Below are 15,427 nucleotides of genomic sequence, written 5' to 3'. Positions count from 1 at the left end.
AATTTGAAACTCTGCTTGATTTATTGTTACTACATAGTGATAAAAAGGTATAAAGAGCTGAATGTTAGAGAAACGCCAATAATTCTAAACTTAGCTTTAAGAATATAAAAAAGAAGCATAAAAGTTTCCAAGATAATGGGTAAAATAATATGTGACACGTGAGGAGCCTTCCCTTTGGTAAGCACCACAAGATAAATTTTTCATTTAGATGAACCAAGAGCTATTAAGAAGCCGGTTACCAGGATAATGAAAAGACTCACGGGCAGATTGTTTCTGGAGGAGGCGGGGTGAGCCCACTTCACCACGTCGGCTCCCTTTACAAGCGAAGAACACAAAGCAGCACCCCGCTGGACCCCACAGCCACAGGAAGCTTTCGGGCACCCCAGAAGCAGGTGGGCATATTCAACCAGTAAAGGACAAAACAAAACTGACCCTTCCCCCCAATCAAAGCTGACCCAGCAGTGAGAAAAAGCAGTCACTCACGGGAGACCCAGTGACGAATGAGGCCTGGCGAGCCCATCGGTTAGGTGATAGTCAGAGCGGGTCTACACAAGGGTCTCCCCATTGTGCACCTGCTGGTGGGAACGCGAAACGGTGCAGCCACTGTGGGAGAGAGCTGGGAGGCTCCTCAAATAGTTAAACACAGACACAGCATCTGGTCCAACAATCTCACTTCTGGGTATATACTCAAAGGAATTGAAAGCAGGGACTCAAATAGATACTTTGATGCCAACGTTCATAGCAGCTTTCTTCACAGTAACCCAACGGTGGAAATGACCCATCAAGGAGAAGAATGGATAAACTATCAGGGGTATATACACAACATGAAATAGTACTCAGCTGTTAAAAAGGAACGAAATTCTGATACATGCCACAACACGGATGAACCTCGAAGATACTAAGTGAAATAAGGCAGACACAAAAGGACAAATACTCTAGGAAGACCTAGAGTATTCGAATTGCTAGACGGTAAGTAGAACGGTGCTTGCCAGGGACTGGGTAGAGAGGGGCATAGGGGGTGATCGTTTATTGAGTGCAGAGTGTCTGGTAGGGGTGGTGGGAAAAAAATCTAAAAATGGATACTGGTGATAGTTGCACATTATAAATGTACTTAATGTCACCAAATTATACATTGAAAAATTATAAGTTACCACAATAAAACAAACAAAACAAGGATTCCCAAGGGATGCCCTCCCTCACCCCTGCCTGTCCACACTGGATCGCAGGGTCTTCCCACCCCTGTCTCCGATCACCTTCCTTCTCCTTGTTGACTGAAACTAGTCCCGGCTGAAGTAGCCTCCAATAAATCTGGGAACCAGAGTTAAAGCAAGAGGCTTGTGATCCTTGGTCCCGTGTTCCCCTGGTAGCTCCAGCCTGTGACCTCCCCTTCCAAAGGAAAAGAAATCGTTCTTAACAAGTTTTCACACATACGGTAACTACCAACACTTAAGATTATTTTGGAAAGAAAACTTCAGTTTCTCCAGTAGGTTCCAGAGAACAGAGCAAATCCTAAATAGGAAAAGTGGGATTTTTCTACTGCTCTCACTGACTTCCTACCAAGAAGCCAGAGAGACAGAAAAGGGGCCAAGCCTCCCATGAATCATCCACTGTCCCCAACTCGGAGGCCACACCTCCTCCTCTCTTCTTTGGGCTGACGTATGTGCTTCGCTAGGTCTAACTGCCTTGATCAGAAGTAGGCAGGGGCCAACGTAAAAATTCACAGTGGCCATTCGTTTCCACTGAGCAATTCTGGAGAAATGTCCGATGGAAGATAATGTTGACACTGTTAGCCTAAGTTGTTATAACCCTTCTGGACAACCCATTGACATAATGATGATTTCTTTGGTAGTAATACTCCTGTCACAAAATACGCCCTGGGTAAGTACTTGTGAGATAAAGACAATGATAAAACGACTCCCTTAAACAAAAGATGAGTTCAAAATGTAATGATGCCCACAGTGTGGTAACATGGATAAATCACTGATCTGTAGGAATGCGGGTTCAAGGAAGTGCAGTGAAGGGGTCAGGAGACCAGGAGATTCGGGGTGGTGTGAACCCCGGCTAGGCTGAGGAATTGATAACCCAAACCCAAATATACCGAAAGAAAACTATCCGTACTGGTCAGAAGTTTAAGTATCTCCATTATGTATGCTTAAGTAAGACACGGCTTGTGAGGTTAATGAAATGTGGACTCTTCTTCTGGTGTTTGTTTTTCCTCTTTTTCTTTTTTTAAAAAGGAAAAATGGGGTGGTGGGGTAATGGCTGTGGAGGCACACGTCACTGCGTTTGTAATCGGTTATGGGTATCTGGAAGGAACTAGAGCATTAAAATCAGATCCAACAGAGAAATGGGCGAATAAATTAAGATATAAAATAAAGACACAAATAAAAAGGAACATTGGAGCAAGCCTGTTCGTCCTCCCCCAAGGGCAGCCTGCTTTGTCAACCCATGCTAAAGGGTGGTCTCTCCATTCTAGAACTCAGTTCAAAATCTGAGCCATTTTGCATTCTGTTCCACATTGACAAAGTACTTCTTTGCGCTACTTATTTATAATTTAATTCCCCTGACGGTTCTAAAAGCAAGGGAAGAAATATTTCCAAACAAAAATCATTATTTATACAGCTGGAGTCTCCATTTAGTGAGGAAAATTAGTAGAAAAATGTTTGGTCAGAATTTGAGATAAGTTTTGAATGTTTCACAAAACCTCCTACCATCAACTTCCAAATCTCTTTTAGTCTATTTAAGTCTTTCCCCAAGTCAACAAGGGAAGCCCCCCAATCAACTAAATTAACGGGTTCTGATCTGGGCAGCTCCTTTGGCAAGGGCTGGAGGATTTTTGAATCAGCAGCAAAAATAGCTCAATTAAAATACCATCCTAATATGTAAGGTCGTTTTTGTTTGAAAAGGGAAACAAGCAATGTGCTTGCACGAGTAAATAGAAGACAATTAGTCAGGCCGGGGTCTACAGAGCAGAGAGCGGAGGAGACAGTTGGCAATTATCTGGCTAACTTAACCAGATAATCCAGGCCTAAAAATTCACCCTGGTGCCCAAATTGCCCAGACTGGCTATATTCATAGAAGAACTAAAGAGTATAATTACCAGACTCCTTGCAATCTGTGCCGTCAAGCCTATGCCGAGGTGGGCTGTTCCCAGGGGATGAGTATATCACAAACCATACTCAAGCCTCCCTTTTCCCCAGTGAGGAGCATGCTTGGATTTTCAATGTTAAGCCTGAACATTTGCTCAAGTGTCTCACGGCCTTGGAGGACACAGTTATCCTACACTGAGTAAAGTATCAAAAATTTCCGATAGGCCACGGGATGGACAAATTACACCGGAGGTAACGCTTTACAAGCCCACACCTGGAGACAAAGTTTGCAGGAGGAGAGATGCTCGAACGCCTTGCGTGAATTCTGGAGGAAAAAAAAAAAATACCAAGAGCAAAAACAGGGAAAGAATTTGCAAGATTATGCAAATGAGAGCCCAAATTTGAAAATGTGCCTCTGAGCTTATCACCAAAGTGTGAGACTAACTCTCACACTTGTGTAGCATTTTGTGTCTTTTTTTTTTTTTTAAACCAGGCCCTCCACCATTAATCTTCACCACTGTGTAAGGTAAATTGGGGGAATGGTGTTATGCCCATTTTACGGATTAAGAAAACGGGGTCCTAAGATTTGCTGACGCAGAGCTAATGTCGAAGCTGAAACTTGAACCCAAGCCTTCTGGGTCCAAGTTGAGTGCCCTTTCCATCACGCCGTGCTAAGGGCTCAAGTTCACGCAAATAAAAATGATCAGGTTACCTGGTCAAATCTGTGGTATTCGCCATCCCGGAGAGTCTTAGAGTCAACACATGCCATTAGAGAAATCTTATAACCAGGCTCGGCTCGAGAATACAGACTGCACAGGAAGATGGGATCACTAGCTCAGTCTGCTCCTGGACTCAGTTTCCTCATCAGCACAAAAACGGCTGAGTAGAGAACCCCCAAGTCCTTTCAACAGCAAGCTGATGAGAACATTAACTGGCTTCGGTTTTTTTTCTGTTCACGCCTACTCAGAATTTGGTGTCAACCAATGGTCTTCCTCCTTCTGGATTAACAGATGCGTCTCCAGGCCAACGGCTCTCGACCCACCTTGACCACATGAAAACAGGGTTCTAAAATGCATCTTACCAACTTTTGCCCAACATACGAAGTAAACACTATACAAACACTACAGAACAAACGTGTTTAGAATTATACAATGTTTTCTGTAGGTGACTACGTTAGCTGCACTTCCAAACTTGATTTGCGCCAGCCAAGTTTTAAACTCTTCGGATAGATTCAGGGTAGTGGAAGCCGGAATGAGAAGTCTTCCCTAGAGACAAACAACGACTCCTTCTAAACGGATGCCCTTTCAAATGCTGATAAATTCGATTCAGAATCACCAGTGGCCTGTAATGGGCAATGGCATGTTGTACTTTCCAAAGAAGCCAGGTCCAGTCAGAGACTCTTGTTTCTCAGGAGTACATTCCACCTGGGAATATCGACTTCTGATGTTTTCAAAGGTACAGAAGACTCTCCCACTCCCTAAATGGTCTTAATTGTTACACTTGCTTGTAGGTCCGTATTGGAGCTTTACTTGAATTCAAGGGCTTAAACGATGGGCAGCGTGTTCCCTTTACTAAACTTCAGGCTTTCTCACTTCTGCCTGGTACTTTTGTGTGAGAGAGGAGGGGAGAAAGGGCTATTCCCAGCGAGGGAGAGCGTCTCGTACACCGATAAAGAGGAAGGGCTAGAATCTCCATTTGACCATAATAGGAAAAACTCAAACATTCCTTTTCCATGAAGACAATTCTTTAATATACAATCTTAGTTTGGTAAAGTGCTCTTTTTCCCTGGGGGAGGCTGAGAGGCACAAGCGAAAGAACTGTAATAATAATTGTTATTACTATTATTGGTCTATAATAACAAAAGGAGCCCGTTCTTCTTACCTCCAGTATCTCTTTAATTACGGGATTCAGCAGTTTGGTGAGGGTTAGTGATATTCATTGTTTTCCCTCTCTCTTTTTTTTAAGTTAACAAATTGGCTTGGTGAACTTCTATTTTTATTAAGCTCAAGGGGTCTGGGCTCACTATCCATTAGAAGGCCAAGCAATACTCAAGTTACCAACTATTGGGGTTTCACTGTTTTTTTTTTTTTTTTTTTTTAAAGATTTTATTTATTTATTTGAGAGAGAGAATGAGATAGAGAGCATGAGAGGGGGGAGGGTCAGAGAGAGAAGCAGACTCCCTGCTGATCAGGGAGCCCGACACGGGACTTGATCCCGGGACTCCAGGATCATGACCTGAGCCGAAGGCAGACGCTTAACCAGCTGAGCCACCCAGGCGCCCGGGGGTTCACTGTTAATCTTATACACCACTTTGGGCAAGTTATAACTGACCCAGGCCTCGAGTTCTTCCTCTGTAAGATGGATACACCACTAAACTACTTCCAAGTGGGAAGAACAACTAAAAACTACCAGGAAATACTCTGAATTGGTCCGTCCCGACCTCCCTCATCCAAGGCCACCCCATTTGGCCACCTGTGCAGAGCACCCAGGGCAGGTGCCCATTGCTTTGGCTCTGGCGCCATGTTCTTACACCTGCCCCTCCATTGTCTATGCCCGGCACCGGTCACTCTCCCGATTCCCTTCCCTGGTTATATGCATGTGCCTTCGCTGATTTTGAAGAGCAGAGCCAGCCCCGCTCAGTAGGTCAGTCACCAGGGCTCACTCCTACCACGGATGACCACAAGCAGTACCAAGCTTGCCGCAGTGAACAGGGTGCTGGGACAAGAAAGGGATATTTGGCTACCTGACCCCCTTCTGCTCTTAAAGAAGTGAAGCTCCAAGGTATAAGAACTAATAAACTTCATAAAGGCATTCTGGAAGAAACCCGTGTTTCTCTGCAGGCTTCCCGGGAAACAGCAAGCAGCACGCTTTGGGTAATGCTGAAAAACCCACGGATGCATTCAGATGCTTTCGGCAGGTCTAAGATTTCAGGGACACAGGAGAAGTGAGGCGGATGCATTACTTGTACATTTTCTTCTGACACCTTGATATCACTGTATAAATGGTACCTAATTATGTCACACATCATAGTGTCTTCAAGTTCAGAGAGTCTTAGATCTCAGTGACCAAGCTACCCCCTAATTAGATGGATCATAAATTGCCGGACCAGTTGGAGGTTTCTCGGCTGCTTTGTGCCCCGCTCACCAGAATCCGAGCCTCCCGACTCCCACGACTGCGCTCCTTGCTTTAAACCACAACAGGGATTGACTCATGGTTATTTTCCTTTAATAAATTCTGGCCACAAGAGAATTGAGGCTGTTTTTAATTAAGGTCTTCACCAAAAGATCGTTTGGAAAGCTCTGTCCCTCCCACAAAGGAGGACAGGCTTGTTTTGACCCGCTGTCCTGCGATTTCCTGCTCATCAAGGCTTGCAATACCCTCTCTTACAGTCCTGACGAGGCGGGTGCCTCTTGCAATCACACTGCGAAGAAAAGAATCTTTCACAGAAAGTCCATCCCAAAATTTACAAAAGACTGGGGGGCAGGTGGAGAAAAGGAGGAGGAGGAGGAGCTTCTGAAGGAATCAGTAAGCCCAGAGCAGGGGTAGGATCTTTTCTGATAGGAAACCTCACTAATACGACGTAAGCCAAGGTGATAGGACCTCTATCGTTACATAATTCCACGAGGGCTCCTAACCTTTTTTTTTTTTTTTTTGGGCTCCGTGGCCTCCTGGTGAAGCCTACACACCCCTTCTCAGACTAAGGTTTTTATACGCCTAAAACAAAGCACCCAGGATTGTAAAGGAAACACTCTGTACTGAAATACAGCTATTCAAAACGTTAAAAAGCAACTTAGGATACAACATCCACGTACTTTTTTATTAACACATTAAATAAAAAGATTCAGTAGCAAGTCAAAAAAGTACTGTAATTTTTTTTTTTTTTTTTTTAAAGCAGGCTCCACGCCCGACGTGGGGCTTGAACTTATGACCCTGAGATCAAGGGTGGCTCGCTCCACGGACTGAGCCAGCCGGGCGCCCCCAAATTACTGTAATTCTGAAATGGTGATGAGTGTACACAGTATTGCGAGATTACCTGCCAACAAGCGATATCGAAGTGTGTTCGGAAGAGAGCTGTGATTTCTGAAAGTGACAGTCACAGGCACTGCCAACTCTCCTGCACTTTGCTGCCACCACGTTCATCGTGGAAGGAAATGCGACATTTCAGGCAGAGGGTCGGAAGAGAAAGAAGATCTAGAATCCAGTTCCGGGACCCGGGGGAAGAACCAGACCCTGGACAAAGATCCCCACGAGGTCTAACGCACCCACGATTCCTGAGATCCAGTGAGCGAGAGGCAAGGCACCAAGCAGACCCTCAGTGAGTGTTCGGACCGAGTCAGTAGATAAGTCTGACTTATCTGCTGGGTGACCTTGCAAACTCCAAACCTCAGCCCATCCACCAACGGCCAGCCTACTTCAACCTCTTCGTTCCTTCAGCAAATATTCACGGAGCACCCAGTGTCACGCGGCATTCTAGGTGCGGCGTGGACGCGAGATCCTAACTTCAGATGGGGATTCCTGTTCGGAAAATAGAACACCCCAACAGGATAAAGGGTGACGAGCGGGGGAGGGGCGTTTTTAGACTAGATGGTGGCAGGGGCCTTTCCGAGGGGTCAGCTGAGTCTGTGACGACCAGGAGCCAAGGTCGCGTGGGAAGAAGTGGGGCAAGGTCATTCCAGGAGGAGGGAACAGCAAGCGCAGAGGCTGTGAGGCAGGAAGAAGCTTGGCACAGGCCTTTCCTACCTCCGAACTCGTCCTCCGAAGGGCTGCTCTCCTCTCGGGCCCTGTCCATCCTCCTTAAGCACTTCCGTGCTCTGGGCCCCTCCCTCAAATATAGAAAAAGTTCCCTATTCCTCAACACGCCTGACCATACCACACATTTAACATTCCCTCCTCCTCCCCTCCCTCACACAAACCCTCTGGCCTCTTCTAAGACCCCGGAAGACGCGGCGTTCATTTCTCTCGAACCCCTCCCTTCTTCCCTTCATCGCTCACGTTTTCACAAACTCCAGGCCACACTGATCCCTCACATCAGAGGGTTTCAGGGCAGAGGTTCCATAAATCACCTGATTCAACCATACCTCTAATAATCTGACCGCTCCTTCAGTGACCAGAAACTGAATCCCCCTGAAGTGGCACATCCCCCCTAAGCTTCTTTTTTTTTTTTTTTTTAAAGATTTTATTTATTTATTCATGAGAGACAAAGAGAGAGAGAGAGAGGCAGAGGGAGAAGCAGGCTCCCAAGGAGCAGGGAGCCTGATGTGGGACTCGATCCCAGGACCCTGGGATCATGACCTGAGCCGAAGGCAGACGCTTAACCATCTGAGCCACCCAGGCGCCCCCTCCTAAACTTCTAACTTGCTGATCGTATAGCTTGTCTTAACCAAACTTACACTCTTCTCTGCTGATGTATGACTAACCGTCTTGTCTTCTTATTCAGCCTTTTGGCTCCTTCTGGCTAGCAGCACCCTTGCCTTGCCTTTTCTCCAGAGTATACAGAGCAGAAGTAGAGACAGGCTGCTAGGTGAATTTAAAGGAAGACAGCCAGCTAATGTAATCCCCTCCAAGCTCACAGACCCACCTCTCCAAAGCCCTACAAGACAGAAAAGTGTTGTGCAAACGGCCACGAACTGAAGACCCATTATGACGGGGTAGCCTGTACCCTGAGTTTTTCTTCCTCACAGGTGTTACAGGCTTAATTTGTCCTCAAAATTCGTATGTTGAAGCCCTTAACCCCCCAATACCTCACAAAGGGGCTGCATTCAGAGACAGGCTCTTTAAAGAAGTTGAAATGAGGCTGTTAGTGTGGACTCAAGTCCAAAGGCAGCAGGGTCCTCGCACATGCACAAGGGACCACGTGGAGAGGCAGCTAGAGGGGGGCCATCTGCAAGCCAAGGAGGGCGGCCTTGGAGGAAACCAACCCTGTTGGCCTTGGTTAAACCCAACCTGGATCTTGGACTCCCCGGCCTCTGAAACTGTGAACAATAAATTTGCTGTTTGAGCCATCTAGTTGGTGGTATTCTGTTATGGCAGCCCTAGCAGACTCACGTGACAGGTGTCCGAACTTAGATATTTCTGAAAACAGAGACCAAGACAAGGACTTGGGTGCAGGCAGTTTATTTGGAAGCCATCCCAGGAAGCAGGAGTTAGGGCGCAGGGAGTGTGAGGCAGGTGTGTTATTTCAGGGTGTGTGAACCCGGGCATGGCTATGGGTGATGGGGGCTTGATTCGGCTGTGGCCCCCCTGGAACTGTTCTGGAAGGCAGGGCCGTCTACCCACCGGCTTCCTTCCATTCCCACAGGGCACAGGGTTGCCTCCAGAGCTGGTAATGCCCTTGACCTGTGGGTTGCAGTGTGTGCGCCCGGGGCCCTTAAGCAGCTCCTTGGGAGAAAGCAGAAAGTGACACTCGGTTGGGGGGAGAATCGGAGCTCGAAGGGCACCGGCTGACGCACTCAGAGGTGACTGAAAACAGAGGCAGGCCACCGCGATGCGCCGTGGGACCAGAGGGAACGTGCAGGTAGCTGACCACAGCTGACACAGCAGAAACACCGTTAGGGCGGCTGGGGGCAGCCGGGTTCTGGGACGGACCCACTTCGAGGCCACAAAGATGTGGAAGGCACTGGTTTCTGGGCCAGCTGCTTCCCTTGCATAAAGGTAAACACGGATGTCGCTCGATAATGGTGAGGGGACGGGGACAGATACTCGCTCGGGCACGCTCCCTTCCAGCAGACTCTTGCAAATTCTGTATTTTTAATGAGAATTCTGGCTGGGCTTTTGCACTTTTCCAGAGCTAATCTAGTTCTCTTACAATCAACCCGTTCCCTTTGTTGTAACCGGCCTTTGAACTCGAACATGAATTCTGCCCATGACAAACAGAACGCACTTAGATATTGTACAATCTCACTTATGTTTTAGGTAATGCTCAGAAAGTCAAACCAGAGCAAGGATTCTCTCTCCCATCCACGTTCCACCTCTGGAATCGAGTTTTTAGGTCAAATACAGGGCCCTTCTGAACATGAAGTAAGAGATTTCTAACTCTGGCCAATCTGAGCCACGCTCAAAGACCAAGAAATGTGACTGCAGAACCAACTTTCCTAAATTCCCTTCAGAAATTTCTTTCTTTCTTTTTGGCAAATAATTGCCTGAGATTTATTATTGAACACTTTCATAAAGTCCAACATCCAAGATAAAGTTATGCAGGGAGATGCCAGACATGAGTGGTATTTCCTGGTGTCTTCCAATCCTGAGTCCTATCTTTAGGGTTGCCAGATTTAGCAAGTAAAAATGCAGAACCCTCGGCTGAATTATAGTTTCAGACAAACAACAAATAATTTTTAGTATAAGTATATCTCAAATACTGCATAGGACATACTTATACTAGAAGGCATTTGTTGTTTATCTGAATTTCAAATTGAACTTGGCATCCTATGTTTTATATGGCAAGCCTACCGATCTTAATATTCCAGAATGGAAAATCAGCAAAATTAGAATTTTAAAGTAGAATTTCTATTTAAAATACGAACTTCCTGTTTTCACTTTGATAAACTACACAGCAGAATGTTCGAAGCATGACTAGCTAGAACAGGCTGCTATTCTAATAGTCAGGATTCATTCTAGAACTGATGGTTCATTCTAACAATTGGGTCATTCAATTTGAAAGAAATAAAAGTTTCAAAACAAATTATTAACGTTCCCCTAGAAATCAGTGTGTGTAAGAACAAAAAGTCATGTATCATTTGTATAAGAAAGAGTAATTGACAGTATAAGAAGATTTTATTCATATAGCTTGCCACTGTTTACTTAGTGCTCACAAAACCTAAAATATCAACTGACACTGGTGGGGGAGGGCCGGGAACACAAGAAAGAAAGCTGTGGCGAGAATTTCTGAGTGGATCTGAGAGCCTTCTATACCTCAAGCTAGAGGACAGGACCAAACCATTTCCTCTCCAGCTTCCTCCTCCCCTTACAGTTTCAGAGATGGTCCTAGATTTTTAGGATTTTGAAGATTTTTCATATGGAAAACCAATATACCTTAGAAAATGAAAAGACTGAGGACTTTGCAAGAAGAGGGGGGAAGCCTGCCTACGATAGGAAGAGAATCACCCGAGGGCATGGCTTCGCAAATTCGGCACTAGGGACATTTGGGGCCCAATAATTCTCTGTTCTGGCCGGGTGGGGGGGGGAAGGGGGACTTAACAGCCTCTACCCATGAGATGCCAGCAGCATCCCCCCCGCCTGCCCTCTCCTCAGTTATGACAACCAAAAGTGGGAGCAGACTTGTCCCCGGCTGAGAACCACTGGCCAAGGAGAACCTTCGGGGGCCCGGCTCCCCCCGCCCCGCCCCCCCCCCCCCCCCGCCCCGCAACTGCGCCGTCCTGAGCTCCAGCAATTTTTTAAAAAAGATTTTCTTTATTTGACAGAGAGACACAGTAAGAGAGGGAACATAAGCAGAGGGAGTGGGAGAGGGAGAAGCAGGCTTCCCGCGGAGCAGGAGCCCGATGTGGGGCTTGATCCCAGGACCCTGGGATCATGACCTGAGCCGAAGGCAGACGCTTAACGACTGAGCCACCCAGGTGCCCGAGTTCCAGCAATTTTTAAAAAAATACCATTGCAGGACAGCTTAGAATAACGAAGAGAGAGAGAGAACAGAATTTGCACCAAAGCCATGCTGATCGAAATGGTTCTTAAATATATGTAGGGTCTAATTAAAATAAACAGGTCTATCTATCTAAAGATGCTTCTGAATCTCTGTATACACAGGGAGCTGTGTGCTCACAGGAGGTTTAGAGTCGAGACCTGTTTTTGGCCTGTCTCTCCAACTTCCTCCCCATAGAGAGTAAGAGCTAACCTTTCTGATCACTTTCGACATTCCAGGCATGCATTCTTACTCATCCCTCCATCTCCCCCCTGAGCAGCCCGGTCATTAACTGTCCCATGTTATGGATGAAGGAACTGAGGACCTGGAAAAGTGAAATAGCTTGCCCAAGCCCCCAGGGCTCATGAGATTTTCAACCTAAGTAATTCCAAAGTCTAATCCCATGTCAGCTTGGAGGGGAAAAGAAAGTCACTAGAAACCCAGAGGTGGTTTCCTGGGTTGTTGTAGGGAAGGGACCAAAGTCCTGGCAACCAGCGGGCAATGAGATTCAGCGATTTCTGGGCGAGTGTAACATTCACCCAGGCCTGCTGCGTTGGGGCGGGGCCCATCTCAAAGGCCAGGAGAACCACGCCCTGAGTCTGAGATCTACTTAGACTTGAAAATGAACCAGTGCCACTCACTTTGAAAGAGCACTATCAGGAATGCAAATGTAAATAGTAAACATCATAATTAACCCTTAGGACTTTGAAAAGTGGAGAAGTCAGAGACATCAAGTCTGGCTGGGGAGGGGTGTGGCGAGTGGTGGGAGGGAGGCAACTCACACTCTGGGGCTCCCCCCTTGCACAAGGTCTGAGTCACCTCCAGCGGTGATCCAAATGCACAGCGGCAGATGAGTGGCCACCTGGGGCGGCGAAACCTCCCCGAGGCCCCCAAGAACCCAGGGGCCACGGTGGCGGGTGCGTGTGGCTTGAGCGGACAAATCATGGAAGGTCCAAGTAGAAGGAGGCTTTGAAGATCACTCACATTTGACAGATGAGGAACTGGAGCCTAGAGGTGTAAGGACTGACCGACCTTGTCCATCCAGGCTGTGACCCCTGCCAGACACCAGGCCCCCCGAGTCTGACCACACAACAAGCCCACCCCCCTTGGCGGACCTCCCCCCTGCCCTATAAGTGATCACCGCACAGTCTGGCCCACCTCCAGCCCAAACAGAGTCACATTTGTCAGGTACCTATTTTGCAGTAGTTTCTGGACCAAATTACTGTTTTGAACTTCTAAGAGAAAAAGGACCAGATACAAAGTGTGTTGGTAACTCAGTCCAGGAAGCCGAAATCAAACGTTTCATCTTTGGGTTACAAAGTCTCATTAGGGTGGAGGAGTAGCTAGCTGTGGAAGCAAACCTAGGGAGGTTCTGGATTCCTTTTATAGGATCAGAGATGCAATTAGTTTGAAGTCGCTTCACCATGCCCCAGGGAGGCAGGCAGCCTTGGTGGTGAACACCTCTCTACTTCATTACAGATGCAAAAACAGCTAACACAGCGCCCTGGGTGGAACTTTCGGACACAGGTCACCCCATTCCCCCCACGCGTCACAGCGGAGAAGGTACAGCTGGGTGGTTCGGGTGCCTGAAGACCACGGACTATCCGGAGAGAAAAACGTCCCACCCGTGGCTTCGTGAAGCCACATTTAGATTCTGGGTCTAATTTCAACGGATATCAGCACAGGGGAGCTACGGTTACAGTGGACAGATCATTTGTCAAGAATGGAAAAATCCAGGATGCCAGGGCGGTTGTATGGGGCGGCGGCGGGGAGGAAGAAGTGAAAATCCGTTTTGAAGGCAAGGAGGAGAATGACCGCTAACTGAGCGGGCAGAGTTGAAGCTTAAACCCTGGGAGTGACAGAAAGCCCAGGTCGGTGGAGGCAGAGCCGCGGCACCTCGGGGCTCACCACCAGCGCGACCGCGGAGGGCCCACCTGTGGCCACGGTCGCCAAGTGACACTCGGTGGTGACCAGAGAGATTCCAGAGACACGGAGGCTCGGGCAGGCGTCCCAGCCACAAGTGCAGATGAAAGAAAGAGGGCCGCACGGCCTGTGCTAAATAGATAATAAGACGATTACACATTCACCTCTCGATTGCGAGGGAAACCTTGCAGACTTCCACAGAATTAAGACTGCCGTTATGCAGTCAAAAGGAGAATTCTTTGATGAGGTGCCTTTTGTTTTATAAGATTGGGGAATGTGGACTGATTAAACAGATAAATGAACAACGAAGGCACAATGATCTATTTTTATAAAGGCCTATAAGATTTAATAGCGATTCCTCTCTCCTTACTACCAGTGACGGTTGAAGAAGAAAAGGTAAATTGAATGACTTAGGATATGAAAACAAACTTGACCCACCAATTGCCACTTTAATTACACGTACATGAGAAATTCACTAAGCACCTAATCATTTATATTCTGGAGTAGTATTTCAGCACAGCTAGTCTGTTAGATATTTTAAATTATAATTTCAGATGGACTCATTGTCACAGGCCTCTGGGTCCGTTTTACACACAGAATCAATATACTCCTACTAATAAATAGGATTACTTTCCTAAGGCTCCCAGTGGGCGCTCAGCTGGACTTCTGTGTAGGAGGCAGTTCCAAAGTTCTCCAAAGAAAATTACTTCCCTGATGTTCACCCTTAAGAACGGGAGGCACCGAGAGAAATCGAATCAAGGGGCAACCGCCTGCGAAGAAGGCTCAGCCTGGCAGGAAAAAAATGCCCCAGTTTAAATTCTCCTCTCCAGCAACGTGTTTCCAGATCGCCAAGACCTTTCTTTGTTCCTCCCCCAGACCTAACACGTGTTGCCTTTTCTTTGAAAAGGTAGCCCCTCTGGGTGTGCGTGTGCGCGTGCACGCGTGCGCTACACGCCAAGGGCCTTTCCCGCCAGAATGCCCTGGAATGTCCGGGGCTGCATCCTCCTCACAACTCCAGGCCCAAGAAGCATGTACCTAAACCATTTCCCCCTCCTCTCATTTCTAGGTTACGCTGGGGTCCCGCGGTGACCCACGTCCTGAATGAGAACAAATACCCTGGGCGAGGATGGATTTTTCAACCCTTGCTGCCCCCAGTGTGGGAGTCCTTAGGAGGGCTCTCGTTGGCTCTTCCACCACACACAGTAAACGCTCGGTAAGTACCACCGACTGCCCCACAGCCCAAGGAGCCACCTAATTACCCATCCCAAAGGCCCTGGAGACACCTCGGGAGGCGGCTCGCCGTGTCTGGCTAGCATCGGGGTTAAACAAGAGGCTGGAAATCACCTGGTGTGGAATCCTGCTTCTACCACCGTCTAGAAGCGTAGCCTGGGACAAGGTGCTGAACCCCTGAACCTCCCTCTGCTCATCTACACATGAGGAAGGGTTGCTCTGTCAGATGCAACAATACACACAAGATGCTCAGGGCCATGGCTGCCGTACAAAACTGTTCACAAAGGCAGACGATTATCAGACCAATACAGATCCATGTGCGTGTATGTGCGTGCTTACATGTGGATAAATGTGGGATTTGTTTTGTTTTGTTTTTTCCCTAAGTAATCTCTATACCCAGTGTGGGGCTTGAACTCACAACCTCGAGATCAAGAGTCACACGCTCTACCGACTGAACCAGCCAGGCGCCCCAGAAATGGCGTTTCGAATTCATGAGGAAAGGCTGAGCCGGTCAACGAAGGGCACTCGTACGATTGGCTCTCCGTTCGGGAAA

The 15,427-nt window shown here is 47.4% G+C and overlaps 1 protein-coding gene across 1 annotated transcript in view; it reads right to left on the bottom strand.

Annotated features, from left to right (window-relative positions):
* The window catches only part of E2F3 (E2F transcription factor 3), a 75,377-nt gene that overhangs the window by 42,670 nt on the left and 17,280 nt on the right, over positions 1-15,427 (bottom strand). The gene's annotated exons all lie outside the window — the stretch shown is intronic.

Source organism: Mirounga leonina, unplaced genomic scaffold, assembly GCF_011800145.1.
Source record: "Mirounga leonina isolate KUSES-001 unplaced genomic scaffold, KU_Mleo_1.0 Mir_366, whole genome shotgun sequence".
Lineage (NCBI taxonomy): Eukaryota > Metazoa > Chordata > Mammalia > Carnivora > Phocidae > Mirounga > Mirounga leonina.
This window is presented reverse-complemented; position numbering and strand designations above follow the sequence as displayed.